Genomic DNA, 16,923 nt, shown 5'->3' on the forward strand with positions numbered 1-16,923 from the left:
TGGTCTGCCATAGTCAAAACAAAACAAAATAAAAAATTCTTTCCAGTAGCACCTTAGAGACCAACTAAGTTTGTTCTTGGTATGAGCTTTTGTGTATCTGAAGAAGTGTGCATGCACACGAAAGCTCATACCAAGAACAAACTTAGTTGGTCTCTAAGGTGCTACTGGAAAGAATTTTTTATTTTATTTTGTTTTGGTAGGGGAGTGCAAACCATGGAGGCTTCGCAGATAAGATGCTTGTATTAAAAACTATTTTTGGGTCTCTGCAGCTTGTATAGTAGTTGTATTTTCCAAGTAAAACCATTATCACTAGCTCATATTTGGGCATTTAACTGGGAATATGATGCTTTGAGATATTTGAAGGCATTTGTTAACATGTGAATACAAGAAACCAGTTTTGTTGGTTGATCTCTATGACCGAAGCAGAGCACCAACTTGTGCCCAAGATGCGACATCATGAGTGCACAACATCACATCGTCAAGGGAGACCAAGCATGGAGTCCAGCATGGCGTGGCTTCAATGGCCGGTGGTTCCTCCCCTCCTGCACTCAGGAGGAGCAGGTCACTGGAGCTACACTGCTCTGCACAGTGCTCAGCAATGCGGATGGCCTCTTCTGCCCCTCAACACCAAGGGCGCTTGGCCCCCTTCCAACAGATATTGGGGAGAGAGGCTAAGACACCTCAGCCCCATAGAGTTGAGGCCACTGGCCCCAAGTATCATAAGAATTCAGGTCTAGATGCTTTAACGCTAGCTTTATGGGATTCAGCAGCATGGCAGGTAAAGGGGAACACTTCAGGTTTGTGACAAAGCAGACCCAGACTCTCAGAGAATGTTCATTACAGTGGTGTCTTGGTTTAAGAACAGCTTAGTTTATGAACAACTTGGATTAAGAATGCTGCAAACCCAGGTGTTCTGGTTTGTGAGCTTTGCCTTGGAAGCAGAACATGTTCTGCTTCCTGTTGAGTGTGTTCCATTTGTAAATTGAGTCCCCTGCTGCTGTGAGAAAGCACGCCTTGGTTTAAGAATGCTTCGGTTTCAGAACGGACTTCCGGAAAGGGTTAAGTTTCGTAAACCAAGGTACCACTTTACTATCTAGGAGTCCAAATACAGAGAGAAGATGGTTGTTTTATTCTAAGCCAGAAGCAAAAAGTCACTGAACTAACAGGCAGCATGTATATGCCAGAACCAAACCCAGTTGCCGCAACTATTATGACAGATTTTTAAAAGAACCATAAGGAAACAAAGTCATTGTCTGACAACAATAAATACAGTTCAGAATCCGAATACATTGCAGCCACAGAAGTTAACATACCCAACTTCCTCAACCATTCCTCATAAGGCATGGTTTCCAGACCCTTTATCGTCTTAGTCACAATTCTCTGCACATCTTCTTGGCAATATGATGCTTCAAGATATTTGAAGGTATATGTTAACATGGGAATACATGAAACCAGCTTTGCTGGTTGATCTCTATGCCCCAAGTGTCATAAGAACTTAGGGCCAGGTTTTAAGTAAGAGATGCTCCAATGGTAGTTTCATGGGATTCGGCAGAACGGCAGGTAAAGGGGAACACTTCAGGTTTGTGACAAAGCAGGCACCAATTCCACCAGTAGGCTACTCAACCCAAATACCCTTGTAGAACGGGGGTGTTTTAAGAAAGGTTCGCATTGCACACACAGGTAGGATAAGCAACCCATGAATTTGTGAGTCTTAGAAACGTGGCAGAGCACAGAGCTCGTGGGGCATGGGCGATGTTGCAAGCCCAATAGCAGGAGTAAGGTCCAGGTCATCTTGAGATGTTCCAGGGGGTGGCTGGAAGGTGAATCTCTGCAGGAGACTTGTGAAGAAGAGGAAGAGCTCCATTTTGGCAAGAGTCTCACCTAAACATGCTCTCCGACCTATAAGGAAGCGCAAGCAGGATTGAAACTAGCTTTTTTCCTTTTGCAAATTTACCGAAAGAATAACATCAATTTGGGGCTTAAGAGAAACTGGGTTTATTGGTTGCTTAATACCGTTTAAATAGACACATTGCTCTAAATATTTGATCATAAGTAGAAAATATCCCAAATACTTTAAAGCAGACAAAAATGCTGTGATAAAGTAACAGTTAATGGTGCCCATCTTAAAAGAATTACATACCCCCAATACTATCACCCCTGCAATGCTGGAAACCAGCGGTGGGAAACCTTTTTCAGCCAGAGTGCCACATTCCTTGGTGAGCAACATTCTTGGTGACCAGATCTGGTGCCGGAAATGGCCATAGCAACTGATGTGATTCTTACCTTTGCACAGTATTCTACATTCCAGGCATGTAAAAATCCCATTGATTAAGCACAAACTATACAGGTATACACAAAAGTTTTTTTTTTTTTAATTACCTGCGGAGAAAGGCATGAAAGCATCTTTCTTTACAAATTTTCCTTCAGAGTTGAGAAAATGCTCAGGATAGAATTTATGTGGTTTCTCCCATTGAGATTCATCATGCAGTACAGAGGACAGCAATGGTATGATGTGTGTCCCCTGCAAAGGCAAAGCAAGAGTTATTTTAAAATAAAGCATATGCCTCTGGTACAATAAATAATAATATTTAGGGCAGGAGAAATGAGATTTGAGTTCATCTGAGAAATGTCTTTAGTTTGAAAAACTTTAATGCATAAACCTTGATCTCCCACTAGAAATGGTTTCTTTTCAAACCTTGTTCTCCTACCCATTGAGATCTGTTTAATGGGTTGAAGCTGATGCCTGGCAGCTTCCAAAGGGTAGATTGCTTGCTTACAGTACAATTATATACAAATCTCCACAGATGTCACTGTCAGGATCTTCCCAAGTGTTGCTCATGATTAACGACAGAGCCTTCAGTAGCTAAGACTATTTATTGTGCATTACTATTTACAGTGTAGAGCTAGTTCAAAACATGACCGCTCAGTCACTTTCAGAATCTGGAAGTGCCCCTCTCCGGTTTCCCACCCAACACCAAAGTCTTGGCACCCTAAAACGACATCTGCAGTGCCCCCTGACCCCCCAATGCTGTGCTGGCACTGGAAGTGGCAGTTCTCCCTCAGATCCTCTCTGGCTGGCGGTGCTGGGTCTTTGCCCAAAGTCTCCAAGCCTCTGCAGCTCCTCCTCCCTTGGAGAGAGCTCAGGCGAAAGGCTAGAGCAGCAGGAGGAGTCCATTGACAGAAGCGGCTGGGGTTCCCTATAACATAGAGAGCCCCGCCGTCCTCTTGCGAACGGCTGCTCTCCCAGTCCTCCTCCTGAGGAGGACTTCTATCCCTGCTTTCCTCCTGAGCAGGACCTCCAACCAGCCCTTTCTCTTGAGTAGCCCCTCTGTCCCACTCCTCCTCGAGAGGAGGATCTCTCTCCCCCTCGCTCCTCATAAGGAATACCTTTGCCCCGGCTCTCCTCCTGAGTAGGATCCCCCCTTGCCTTCTCCTCGCGAGGAGCCGGGCAATCCCTGACAGTCGCCCACAGTGAAGTCCATGGGGCCTACTCCCAGGAATGCCTTAAAATATATTGTGACTAGTATGCAGCAGTTCAATCAAACGGATCACCTTTGGAATGAAGTAACCATTGAGGGTAACATCTGTAGTCGTGGCATGTGGCAGGTTGGTTGGGATGATGTCGGCAAACCTCTGGATCTCATGGACCACGGCATCTGTATAAGGCATTTTTGTCCGGTGTTCAATCCTTGGCTGAGAAGATCCAACAACCTTTGCAATTTCTTCTTGGACCTTTACTTGGGGAAACAAAAAGAAAAACATTCATTTTTCTGCTAAGATTATCACTTTGACTTTGGCTTTAGATAATAAAAATATTAACTGACACAGTTTCTTAGGGCTCTTGCAATTGGAGCGGGAATAGGGAGAGGGAGAGAGAAGAGCTTGTTCCACGGGGTGGAATTACATGGGACGCGGGTGGCACTGTAGTCTAAACCACTAAGCCTCTTGGGCTTACTGATCAGAAGGTCGGCAGTTTGAATCCCAGTGACAGGGTGAGCTCCCGTTGCTTTGTCCCAGTTTCTGCCAACCTAGCAGTTTGAAAGCACACCAGTGAAAGTAGATAAATAGGTACTGCTGCAGTGGGAAGGTAAACAGCGTTTCCTTGTGCTCTGGTTTCCATCACGGTGTTCTGTTGTGCTAGAAGAGGTTTAGTCCTGCTGGCCACATAACCCAGAAAGCTGCCTGTGGACAAATGCCAGCTCCCTCGGCCTGAAAGTGAGATGAGCGCTGCAACCCCAGAGTCGCCTTTGACTGGACTTAACCGTCCAGGGGTCCTTTACCTTTTACCTTACTTTCTTATCATTAAAAAAAGTAAGAGATCCCTTTCCTTTGCTCTCTACTTTTTAACTGAAAAGAACTTCTAATAGCTTTCAGCGACTCTCAAGTTTATGGGACTCTCCCACTACTTGTAGGTAGGGTTTTCAATGAATCTTGCCTTATGTGTTTGGGATTCGTGTGTCATCTTGGAAGTCCAACAGCGGAAATAGCTAAGCAAATTTCCACAATTATTAGCACAACAGCTCGCCCTCTGATGGTTTAAAATTTTGACAGATTCAAAATTTCCATGTGATCAGTTGAACAACTTCGCATGGTTGTGAATGATAGACGTTTTCACATACATTCTCAACACAAGCCTTCAAGGTAGTGATGTGAATATTTTTTACGTTGAAGATAAGATTGAGGCAGTTTTTTAAAAAATTGGGCAAGCTGAGTAGAAGGCTTTAGCCTCACTAACATCACAACACTGGACACATTTCTGGAGGCCACTGATGAAGAATTGATACCAGAAGTAAAACATGACATCACTGAGCACCTGCATAATTTAGCCACTATCTTCTGGGATTACTTTCCTGTACTGAATCCTGAAAACTCATGGATAAGGAATCCTTTTGAATGTGGTGATGTACAACTAACAACGCTATATGACATGCCAAAAGCTACTAAACCTAAATAATAACAATAACAATAATAATTAATAATAATAATTTACTCATTGATTAATTTACATGCCACCCATCTGACTGAGTTGCCCCAGTCACTCTGGGCAGCTCCCAACAAAATGTTAAAAATACACTAAACCTAAATGTGATGGGAGAAATCATGCCTCTTTTTGTCTAAAACAATATATGTTAATAAAATTAAAATGGTCTCTCCTCCAACTAAATATTTGTCATTTTGTGTGGAAGTATCACAAATTTTATGGTCTTTTTAGTATACCTTAAAAAAGTTTCTTATTAGAAGCTCCCCCACATTTTTTTAAATGACTATCATAGAGTTATCAAAAATTTCAAAAGTAGGGGTTCTGTGGCTAGGCTTTTGAAAAATAGGGGGTCCTCAGTAATTGGCTAATTGGGAGCCACTAATTTAAGCCAATGCCTGATATACTGATGCAGACAAATGCACCCAGGATGGCTATTTAAATATCACATGGAAAAATGGCTGTAGCTCTCATAAGGTGGCCACTTCCATCGAGATTCCTGACCAAGCAGGGCTCTACAGTATGTGTTCCCAATGTTTTCATATTCATAATCACCTTACATAATCCCACCCCCTGGTTGATCAATTAATTCACACCAATCTTCACAATAACAGGAAGGGGGATGTACTCGTCCCCTCCTGCTGTTGTTTCAGGTAACATCCAAATCTGCCCCAGGTTTTCTTTCAGCTCTTGCTCTAATAATTACATAAAATTGGAATTAAGATATCTCAGAATAATGGGAGCCAACCCAATGAAAAGCACTCACTCTGAATTTCAGGATATTTCATCATTAGTAACAGCCCCCAGCGCAGTGTGGTAGACGTGGTCTCCATGCCAGCAGCAAATAAGTTGGCCACAACAGCTTTTAAGTTTTCGTTGTGGAAATATCCATTCGTCTTGTTCTTCTCCTCCTCCTGAGTTGCAAAGAGTTAAAACAAATGGAGTGAGAAAATTTCATGTGCAGAGATAAAAATGAGTATCTGACAGGACATCATGATCCAAAGTATCATTGCACATCACCCCAATCGCTGAGCAGTGAGAGGTTCCAGGTTTTCCAGACTATGCCATCATGATGAAATAGGATTTATTTACAACTATATACAACCCAGGCATAAGATAGAGGGGCTCAACACCCCAAAGTGTCTTGCTCCTCCATTAGTCACAGCCTTGGAGTCAAGCATGGGTCTGACCCCGCTCTCTCCCTATTGTTCTCTGTTTACCAGCTAAGTGAGGAGGTGGTTGTAGCTTGGCAATCCAGCTCCTTCTTCTCTGATGCTAATTGTGGCGCTTAACTGCTCAGCCAACAGCCTTGGTTTAGACTAAGGAACTAATGGCATTACTTAGGTGGCAAGTGTGTGGTCCTCATCTCACAAATAAACTTGTCTGACTGGTTCAACAATAGAATCCTCCATTAGAGTTAACCGGTGCTTTTCTAGAAAAAGGGTGCTTGTACTCACCATGAGGTTATTACAGTAAATCGGGTTCTACCTTGAGTAAGAGCACGTGTTGCGGTCGGGACCTGGCAAGACACTTCCCTGTCCTGTGGGGGGTGGGGCCGGCAGCCGGCCTTAGCTGCTATAGGTGTTGCTGGGCAAAGCTAGATGTAGCAATTTGTGATGGACAGCTTAGCGTCCTATATATTCCTCTGCACCCAGGGTGATCTCTCTCTTGGCTTCGGCTTCTGATCACCCATCCCGCCCCCTCTCTTTTTCTTAGGCCTCTGCTCTTGACCTTGCAACTGCCTGTCATGGGGTCGTCTGCTTTTGGGGCAGAGGCCCAGTAGGAATTTTTCCATCTGGCTGATTGGCTGTTGCCATTTGGTTTTCGCCTACTGCAGTAGCAATTTGTCACAACTTGTAAGGTTGGCAGTTAGGCATTGGTTATTGTGTGTGCTGGGTGGGCGGTGCCCAGATCCAGAATCATAGTGATGATGATACAGGGAATTCTATTAAAGGAATCCGGCGGCTCTTATGCTTTGTCCGAACCCCCGGTAGGGGTTAGGGTTGTAGCCGAGCCCCCGGGACCTCTGGGGAGAGGGAAGCGTTGACCCCCGCTCCTTAACTCTCCTCAGTTGCACTTTCCCAATCGCTGGTTCTAGGCCAGCCTCTGTCCCGGTAGGACAGTAGTCTGAACCAATGCCTATGCAACCACTCACCGAATTTGTATTTAAATAAAGTTGTGGCCTAAATTATTGCCAAAAACAAAGAATTATGTCTCCTGTGTCAATTCATTGGGGGGTGGCTTGAGGTCCTCGATACGCAAGTGCCACACTTTTAACAAGTGCTTTTCGTCTAGAAAAAAAAGATGACGATGATTCTGGAACTGCATACCCTTTAGTATCCCCAGGGGGGATAGCACTGGTTAACCCCTACTTGGTGCAAGACCCCATGAGTTAGAACATACTCAGGCATCATGCAGACTTAATATGAATGCATACACGGAAGGCAGCATTTCTGGTGAACACTTGGTTAGCGGCCATTTTGCATAAAGTCCTATTTTCAGCTGGCATACAAAGTTTCTCATCTGAACATCTCGTAACATCTTTGATGTATTTACTCATAGTCCATAAGGAAAGAATGACACAGAAATAGCACATGTTAGTCTGGAACTATATTTGGGTAACCTTCTTTAAACTGAACAAAATAAAAAAATAAAAAAATTCCTTCCAGTAGCACCTTAGAGACAAACTAAGTTTGTTCTTGGTATGAGCTTTTGTGTGCATGCACACTTCTTCAGATAAACTGAGGTGAGCAATATGGTGCCCTCTAGATGTTGCAGATCACAGCTCCCACCAGCCCCCGCCAACATGTGATGGAGGTCACAGTATTTTAGGGACAAACTTTGTGTCCTTCTTGTTACTGGTTGTACATGTACAAGTGAATGTATGCCTGGCTTTTGCAGTGGGAAAGAGAAATTTAACCCACCATTTGTCCTCAAAAAGGAATCTCAGAGCAGAGTTTCTGTGTAGAGTATGTGTGTGTGGATGTGTTACTGCATGTGACACAATGGTTCATGAAACTTTATACAAAGAGAGATTCCTAATCTCCATGAGCAGAGTTGAGCACAGTGGTTACTGTTCCAAGCACCCGGTTAGATTTGTATCTAGCTTTAAACAAACCATGAAAATACTTAGGCTGGAATAAATCACAGAATTTAGCTTTGCAAGTAAGTGAGTATTTTACTCACAGAGTTTCCTGCAGTTACATCAAACAAGTCTCCGTCTGCTGGCAGTAAAACAAGGATGAACGAAGTTTAAACGAAGCAGATTAAAAAGAAAAGGACTTGGTTTCCTTACAAAACGGATCGTGAAATCTTTGGATTAGCAAAAGTGCAGGCTATAAAAAACTCCAATTTGAAGAGATTCGGTTCACTTGCAGGGAGCCAGAAGCTGCATGGCTCCTTCTTTGCTTGTTCCAGGAAGCACAAAGAGCAGCAGACTGAGAAGCAGGGGAACAGAGCCTGCTAAGAGTCACACACACACACCCAGGTAACTTGAGCTGAGGTTAACCCTTTATATGCACACAAGTGTGAATCAGTAACTGTATACAGGTGAGTCTCAATTTACACAAGAGTTACGTTCCAGGTGAAGCCCGTAAAGCCTAAATTGTTTATAGTCAGAGCACATTGGGCTAAATGGCGGGTAGGATTGCCAAGCCTTTTTTGTTGGATGCCCATTGCTTTTTTTTTGATTTTGTAACAAAAATGCCAAGTCCATAAGGCAAGTTAAATGTGCCTATGTTGTGAGTTACCCGTATGTCAATAGCATCAGGAGCAGCAGCACGGATAATCATAGCTGTCAACTTTTCCCTTTTTTTAAAAGGGAAATTCCCTTATTCCGAATAGGATTCCTCGCAAGAAAAGGGAAAAGTTGACAGCTATCGGCCAGGAATCAGAGGGGAGTCAGCAGAGGAAGGAAGAAAAGGGAGGAATCAGAACTGTGGAGGTTAAGTGGAAGGAGGAGAAATGCAAAAAGCAAATCCATTCCTACTCCCACAAATGGCTACCCCTGCCTGTCCAAAGGTGGCCGTCCTCAGAACGCAATGAATTTCTAGCAGGACAAACTAGCCACTATTCCCCCTTTGTACTATTCGCACAAAGCCTAGAATAATTGGCAGCCTTGGCTATAACAATCTCCTCTTCAGCCTCTGCCGTGTCTACAAAAAGGAATGTGATAGCAAGAAACAACCGACTAACAATTGCACAACAGATGCCACTTGATCAAGGTAGATTTTCAGAAATGCTGATAAGCAAACTACCTTTGGCCCTGCAGAGACTGCTTCTGTAACACATTAATGATGGTGGAATAGTTAGAAATGGCTGAAAGTGTGCTTCTGAAGTTACGCTTCCTGACTACTCCTTATGCAATCACTTGCAAACATACACTTAAAGCATGAATTTGAAAATTTCTCCTGGGCAAACTTACCTCTTGCTGTCGAATAAGAAAAGAATCAATAAAGCTCCTCCGGTCATTTTCATCCAAATCTTGGAGGTGTTTTATAAACGTGGCATTTATGAAGTCGTATAACTCATCTCTGTTGCGAAGGACAGTCTTAGGAGCCCCCAAAAGAAAACCCAGAGCAGGAAACATGTTATACAGCTGAAAGGATATAAATGTGAAAAAAGAAAAAGAGACATTAGGAAAGCTCAGTACCGTACTCTCAGCTGGGTCTCTCAAAGCATGGGTCTCTCAGCTGTGTCTCTCAAAGCAAGTACAAAACAAAGCTCTTGAATGGCATTTGGAATGGGGGACGGGGTTCCTCAGTGCAGCGTAATTTATGTGCAACCCCAGGAAAATAGGCCATGGCGGTTCTCCTCTGGAGGTTCGCCTTCAGAGAGGGAGATCTGCCCTTGGAGGCCCCTTCTGAGCCATCATGGAACCAACTATCACTTGTTCTTCCTTGTCCTTGGAGTCCTGATGGCAGTGAGGCCAGAAAGGGTGTGTGTAAAACAGACTTTGTTATAGTTACAGGATGACTGTGCCGTGTGAGTTTCCTAAATATTTTGAATCATCACCAAGTTTCTCAAGATACCAAGATTCTGTGTTTTATAGTGAATCCTGAACAATAAACAGGTTGCCCTGCCCACATTGCATACACTGTTATTACAACCAACTGTTTCTTTTTGTTTTTTATTGGAAAAAAATAGATTACCATGACTGAGAAGTTTCCAAAAAGTCGGGCATTTTCATTGACCAACTTCAGAAGTCTTATGTATGTGGGATCTTCATAATCAAATCGTTTGTCTAGTAGTATGGCCACTATAATATTGGCAACAGCTGCATTCATGATTGTGGTGGTCTCAAACGGGTTTCCTGTACATAAATATGACAGTTAAACAAAAATATTCTGTTGAAATTCCTAGTATGGAAAGGGCATTGTTTTTAAGTCTGTTCTTTGTTGCTGGCAGCTTACCTATGAGTAGACCTCATTTATCTAAGAAACTGATCCTAAGTGCTGCTGGATGTGGCCATATGTCGGCTAAGAAATGCTAAAGAGGGCTTGGAAGTCAAAGGAGCTATTGGAATATAATCAACACCCTACAGAAGCAGACTGATTACATCTCCTCAGGGAACCCCGGGAACTGTAGTTCTGGAGTTAACCATAAGCATGGTCTCATCCACACTTCCACTTCACACATGCTTTCTAGGCATGGTTGAAGCAGTTTTTCCCTTTCCCCACTCCTTTCCAAGGGGAAACCCACTCTTTAGCAGTAGATCAGAAGTAATGGCAATATGGGGAAAACCTAAATTGCTCCAAAGAGTGGCTTTGAAAGCAGCGGGTGAAGAGGAAGTGTGGATAAAGCCCATAGAACACAACACTCCAGGCACCTTTAAACTGCTGTGCTTATGCAGTGGTTTGACTTCACCCCCGGAGGCACACTGTCTCTCGAGGCAGACAGATTCCAACAACAAGATACAACCATAGAGAAATACCAACCCACCTTGGTAAGACTCAAATTTCTTAACCAGGACACTGCACTCTTCCACAATTCTGTCCTCTATGGACCTCTTTCCCATTCCGTAATCCCGTAATGTGGTTAGCGCAAACCGTCGCATCACTTTCCAGTTTTCACCATGAGAAAAAGCTACACCTGAAGAGACGGGAAAAAGCGGGGCACGTTCGGAGTCATTCTGGCCATAGTGAGTATGTACTTGCTATTTAACACCTCATCCTTTAACTACAGAATTGAGACAGGCACAGGCAAGACCCCCAGCTGTCAGGGAATGGCTAGGTGAGGAGGAGTGGTGGAAACCGCCTGACCAAGAACCTCCCATGGAAAGTGCAGAGGAAGAAGACTGGGAGTTGGGTTCTTGGTGGTGGACAACCAGACGAGGTACTGGAGGCTGGGAGCTTAGAGGGTGAGGGAAAGGGGATAACAAGCAGCACGTGCCCCAGCACAGAGCTAATACAGGAGTCGTACTTAGCAGCTTCACCACAAGCCCCTAACCCACTTGACAGTGTGTGTGTTGACAGGCTGCTAGTTCTTCCTCCCACTCCCAGAACAAGGGAGTTACTTCACATAACACAGGCATGTCCAACAGGTAGATCGTGATCTACTGGTACATCACTGGACGTCTGTGGTAGATCACTGGCTCCCCCCCAAAGAAGCTCAGCAGCTTTGGCTCCCCTAAAAAAACTCTACATCTTTGCCCTGAAGCCCCCCAAACAGGACTTTCCCTCCTGAAACAAAAGCTCAACCTTGACCTGGACCCCCCAAAACATGGATGGCTTTCCTTCCTAAAGAAGCTCAACAACCTCAACCTGAACCCTCCAAAAGGGGGTAGATCACTGCCAGTTTTTAATTCTGTGAGTAGATCGCAGTCTCTTGGAAGTTGGCCACCCCTGACGTAACAGAACACAGGGCAAAGCAGAGAAGGAGAGGGTCCCTTGGGACTCGCCAGAGACAGAGGGAGGGGCCTGACTCAGAAGGAATAGAATGAAGTGGGAGGTACCAGGCAGTCTCAGCAACGGCTCACTCTAAAGGAGCATATCTCATGGGTTTCTGCATGGATCGTGTTTTGATTCTTTAATAAAACTACTAACTTCAAGGTTTTTTGTGCCACGTGTCAGTGCACCCGTGATAACAACCATTTAAAGGTTCCTTCAGACAATGATTTTCATAATTATGTTATTACTGTGGAATAGAAATTTAACAAATGAGTAAATGAGACAGTGCATAGAAATCCTTTATACACCGTATGCAATATTTCATACACATATACAGTCTTTTATTCATTTTTGTTTATTCAATAGCACCTTACTGAACTCTGGCCTATTCTTAAAAAAACACCAAAAACTTCATTTGATCTACAGAAATCCGCAGATGAAGCTTCATATGACATGGGGAGGGGCTGGGGTGTGAAGGGACCCAGTATCAGCCTGGTCCCTGCAGATCCTGTGTTCCTGTCAAAGGAACACAGATTGGTAGAAAAATTCAAAAGCTATTCCCAAGTTATAGAGCGGTGTTTCCCACAGTGGGCGATTGGTGCAATTGGGGGGCAGTGAATAAAAATAAAGGGGCAGTGAGAGCATAAAGGAAGAAGAGAAGAAAAATTTGAAAAACCATTTGTACGTGTTTCATCTGTTGTGTAATGAGCCTTACCGCCATGTCGGGCGCCATTAAGGGATGGCAACAACTCCTCCCCTGGATCTTGCGGTCGTGCTGGAGGTGTGGAGTTTTCCTGGGCTTGGGTGAACCCTTTTCGGCTTCACCCAGGCCTGGGAAGTGGATTGCAGCTTGCCTGCCCATTTGGCCAAGGGCAGGTGGGTTGTAGCGCCCTGGGGCAGATCGGAGTGTTTGTTCGCATAAAGAAGGTAGATTTCCAGGGGGGCATTGAGGTGTTTTTTTCTGAGAAAGGGGCGATATCCCAAATAAGTTTGGGAACCTCTGTTATAGAGTAAGCCACGAATCTACAGAGAGGGGAAAGTATACTTTGCATTTCTCCCATGATAACTTTTGGATTTCTTGGGTTCCATGATCACTTTCTTGGGTTCCATGATCATTGCAGATGGTGACAGCAGTCACGAAATTAGAAGACGCCTGCTTCTTGGGAGAAAAGCAATGACGAACCTAGACAGCATCTTAAAAAGCAAAGACATCACCTTGCCAACAAAGGTCCGTATAGTTAAAGCTATGGTTTTCCCAGTAGTAATGTACGGAAGTGAGAGCTGGACCATCAAGAAGGCTGATCGCCGAAGAATTGATGCTTTTGAATTATGGTGCTGGAGGAGACTCTTGAGAGTCCCATGGACTGCAAGAAGATCAAACCTATCCATTCTCAAGGAAATCAGCCCTGAGTGCTCACTAGAAGGACAGATCCTGAAGTTGAGGCTCTAGTACTTTGGCCACCTCATGAGAAGAGAAGACTCCCTGGAAAAGACCCTGATGTTGGGAAAGATGGAGGGCACAAGGAGAAGGGGACGACAAAGGATGAGATGGTTGGACAGTATTCTCAAAGCTACTAACATGAGTTTGGCCAAACTGTGGGAGGCAGTGAAGGATAGGCGTGCCTGGCGTGCTCTGGTCCATGGGGTCACGAAGAGTCGGACACGACTGAACGACTGAACAACAACAACTTTTGGATTAGACTCTTCTGGCATGGTTACTCTATTTACAAGCGGTACCACATACTACATAAGGAAGGGACTCACCAAAGCCCTTTGTGACCTCTTCCAAAATTGGGATGATAGGCCTCTCTGCAAACGCATCAGCCTGATTCACCAGGGCCTCCTTTACCGTCTCATATCCTGTCAGCACCACCATTTTCTCGGGACCCATTTGGATGCTGAAGACAGAGCCATACTCTTTTGACCACTGAAATTCAATAGAACGAACACAAATAAAGCCCTTCTCACTATACAAGGGTACTCAAATAATATATTAACGTAAAGCAACTCTCATGGATCCAGAACTGCAGTAGCTTGCCCCCTTGCCTCAGAGTAAGGGCTATTTTATACATTCTACAGAATCAAGTGGTAAAGTTTTCAAGTAAGATTATTCTCAGTTTTATTCAATAAATGCCACTAGAGTCAGTAGAAATCACTTCCAAGTCATGGTGCCTTGGACCAAGCTGAAAACATGTGATTTAAGAACAGCAATTTTGCAGCATGAATTTTCCTTTTGTATCTTTGCAAATCACTGCGCAAAACAGAATCCAAATGACATAATGATAAAGCTCACTGTCTATCCTACAGTGACATTAAAGATGTTTGCTACTATTAGCTGCAGCAGCAACAGTTGATCAGCCGTTTCACCCGGTTTGCTAGGAGTGCTCAGAAAACCAGAACAAAAACAGGCAGTTGTAAGGATAAATGTGATTTACCTTTAATGGCACCTCTCTAATCTAGTTTGAAAGTTGGGCTCAAGCAGGAGGGCTGCACTAGAGGCAGTTAAGGAGAGAAGACTGTGGTTTTGCGTTTCAAATTTAATTTTACTTTTAAAATGCAGGTTTAGTGGGGCTTGCCCGCCCATTAGCCTCAGGCAGCAGGCTGGGAAGACCACTCCCCTTCCCTGAGTGTGGAGAGCCAGTGTGGTGTAGTGATTAAGAGCGGTAGACTCGTAATCTGGTGAACCGGGTTCGCGTCTCCTCTCCTCCACATGCAGCTGCTGGGTGACTTTGGGCGAGTCACACTTCTCTGAAGTCTCTCAGCCCCACTCACCTCACAGAGTGTTTGTTGTGGGGGAGGAAGGGAAAGGAGAATGTGAGCCGCTTTGAGACTCCTTTGGGTAGTGATAAAGCGGGATATCAAATCCAGACTTTTCTCTCTCTTCTTCTTCTCCTTCTTGGACTTGGGGACGTGGGTTGCACTGTGGTCTAAACCACTGAGCCTATGTCTTGCTGATCAGAAGGTCGGTGGTTCGAATCCCCGTGACAGGGTGAGCTCCTGTTGCTCAGTCCCAGCTCCTGCCAACGTAGCAGTTCAAAGCACGTCAAGTGCAAGTAGATAAATAGGTACTGCTCCGGTGGGAAGGTAAATGGCGTTTCCGTGCACTGCTCTGGTTCTCCACAAGCGGCTTAGTCATGCTGGCCACTTGACCCGGAAGCTGTCTGCAGACAAACACCGGCTCCCTCGGCCTATACAGTGAGATGAGCCAAAGCTCAGTAGAGGTGCCCCCCCCCTGCAAAAGGAGAGTGCTAGGGGTGTGTCAAGTGTTTGATCAATGTCTTGGTTAAGTCTATCCCCGTCTTGTTATGGTCTTGCATGCCCCACCTGTTTGTACCATGGAAGCCCATTTTGGGATGCTTGTACAGGCCGTACTTATTTTACCAATAAAACTTTCAAGTCCAAGGGAAAAGGTAAAGGTACCCCTGACCGTTAGGTCCAGTTGCGGACGACTCAGGGGTTGCTGAACTCATCTCACACTATAGGCCGAGGGAGCCGGTGTTTGTCTGCAGACAGCTTCCGGGTCAAGTGGCCAGCATGACTAAGCCGCTTCTGGCGAAACCAGAGCAGTGCACGGAAACGCCATTTACCTTCCCACCGGAGCAGTACCTATTTATCTACTTGCACTTGACGTGCTTTTGAACTGCTAGGTTGGCAGGAGCTGGGACTGAGCAACAGGAGCTCACCCTGTCACGGGGATTCGAACCACCGACCTTCTGATCAGCAAGACATAGGCTCAGTGGTTTAGACCACAGTGCAACCCACGTCCCCAAGTCCAAGAAGGAGAAGAAGAAGAGAGAAAAAAGTCTGGATTTGATATCCCGCTTTGGTAAAATAAGTACGGCCTGTACAAGCATCCCAAAATGGGCTTCCATGGTACAAACAGGTGGGGCATGCAAGACTATAACAAGAGGGGGATAGACTTAACCAAGACATTGATCAATACTTGACACACCCCTAGCACTCTCCTTTTGCAGGGGGTGCACCTCTACTGAGCTTTGGGACTGGGCAAGCAAGGGCCCTCCTCCACAGGTCCCGGCAGCTGGTAAGGTTTGCACTGGCACTTTGCATCCTTGAAAATGGAGGCAGAGTCAAATGTGATTCGACACCAGACATCTTGTTCAAATTACCAGTTATAAATTGCAACTAGGTCCTTTGACTATTTATTAGGAAAGATAAGAGCAGGTTCTGTAGCACACAAAGGGGAGATGAGATTTATAGGCTGTAAAAGAACAAAATGTAATGTAGTAACAACAACAACAACAACAACCCAGTCACCTGGCTGGGCTGCCCAGTACCCTTTAGCCCTGCCATGGGAAGAACTGGAATCTTTACCTTTAACATGGTTCTGTAAGGTCTCTTCAGATCCATGATGTGGAGATTCCCAATGAGAGGTAAAGGCCCTCGGTCCTGGCGGAAGTTTTTGGGAGCTCTTGTTCCAGAAACCACCTAGTTTCACAATGAAAGTAATCATAAGGATAAAGAGGAACAATGCTGGAATCTGCTCCGTCCAATCCATTTCCTTTCAGCAAGCAATATATATATATATATATATATATTTGCAGTGGTTATAATGAAAGCTACAGAGCAGTTTGGTCAACAACTGTGTGTACCAACTGCAGTGAGCAGCCCATATATAATGTTGTGTAATGTCTCTAGCGGATCATTAAACCACCCGTCCAATTTTTTCTTCTCCACAACTATTTAAAACTCCACATTGGAGATTTGCCTTCAGTTTAATGATTTCTCAAGTGGGTGGGGCTTACTTGCAGAACTAATGCTTTCCAGAACAGATTCAAACGCTTTTGAAGACTGTGAACTCACAACTCAGGATTATCTGTAAACTTAGTTTCTTACACTGGGAGTAGAGAGCAGCATTTTGAAATTGTTTGCAGATGAGATTATTCCACTTTAATAGGGACAATGGCATTTAGTTTGAAAGTGTCCAGTATTTCATGAACTTTCTCCCATTGAAACACTCAAACATACTTTTCTTTTTACCATAGTTTTTATTCATTTTCATCCTGAAACTGTTTAACATGGTGGCATTATGGTATATAT

At 44.4% G+C, this 16,923-nt stretch overlaps 1 pseudogene; it reads right to left on the reverse strand.

The window, feature by feature from the left end:
* Positions 1-1,106: 1,106 nt before the first annotated feature.
* Positions 1,107-16,395, reverse strand: LOC117043214 (annotated as a pseudogene).
* Positions 16,396-16,923: the final 528 nt, after the last annotated feature.

Source organism: Lacerta agilis, chromosome 3 (genome assembly GCF_009819535.1).
Source record: "Lacerta agilis isolate rLacAgi1 chromosome 3, rLacAgi1.pri, whole genome shotgun sequence".
In the NCBI taxonomy this organism is placed as follows: Eukaryota; Metazoa; Chordata; class Lepidosauria; order Squamata; family Lacertidae; genus Lacerta; species Lacerta agilis.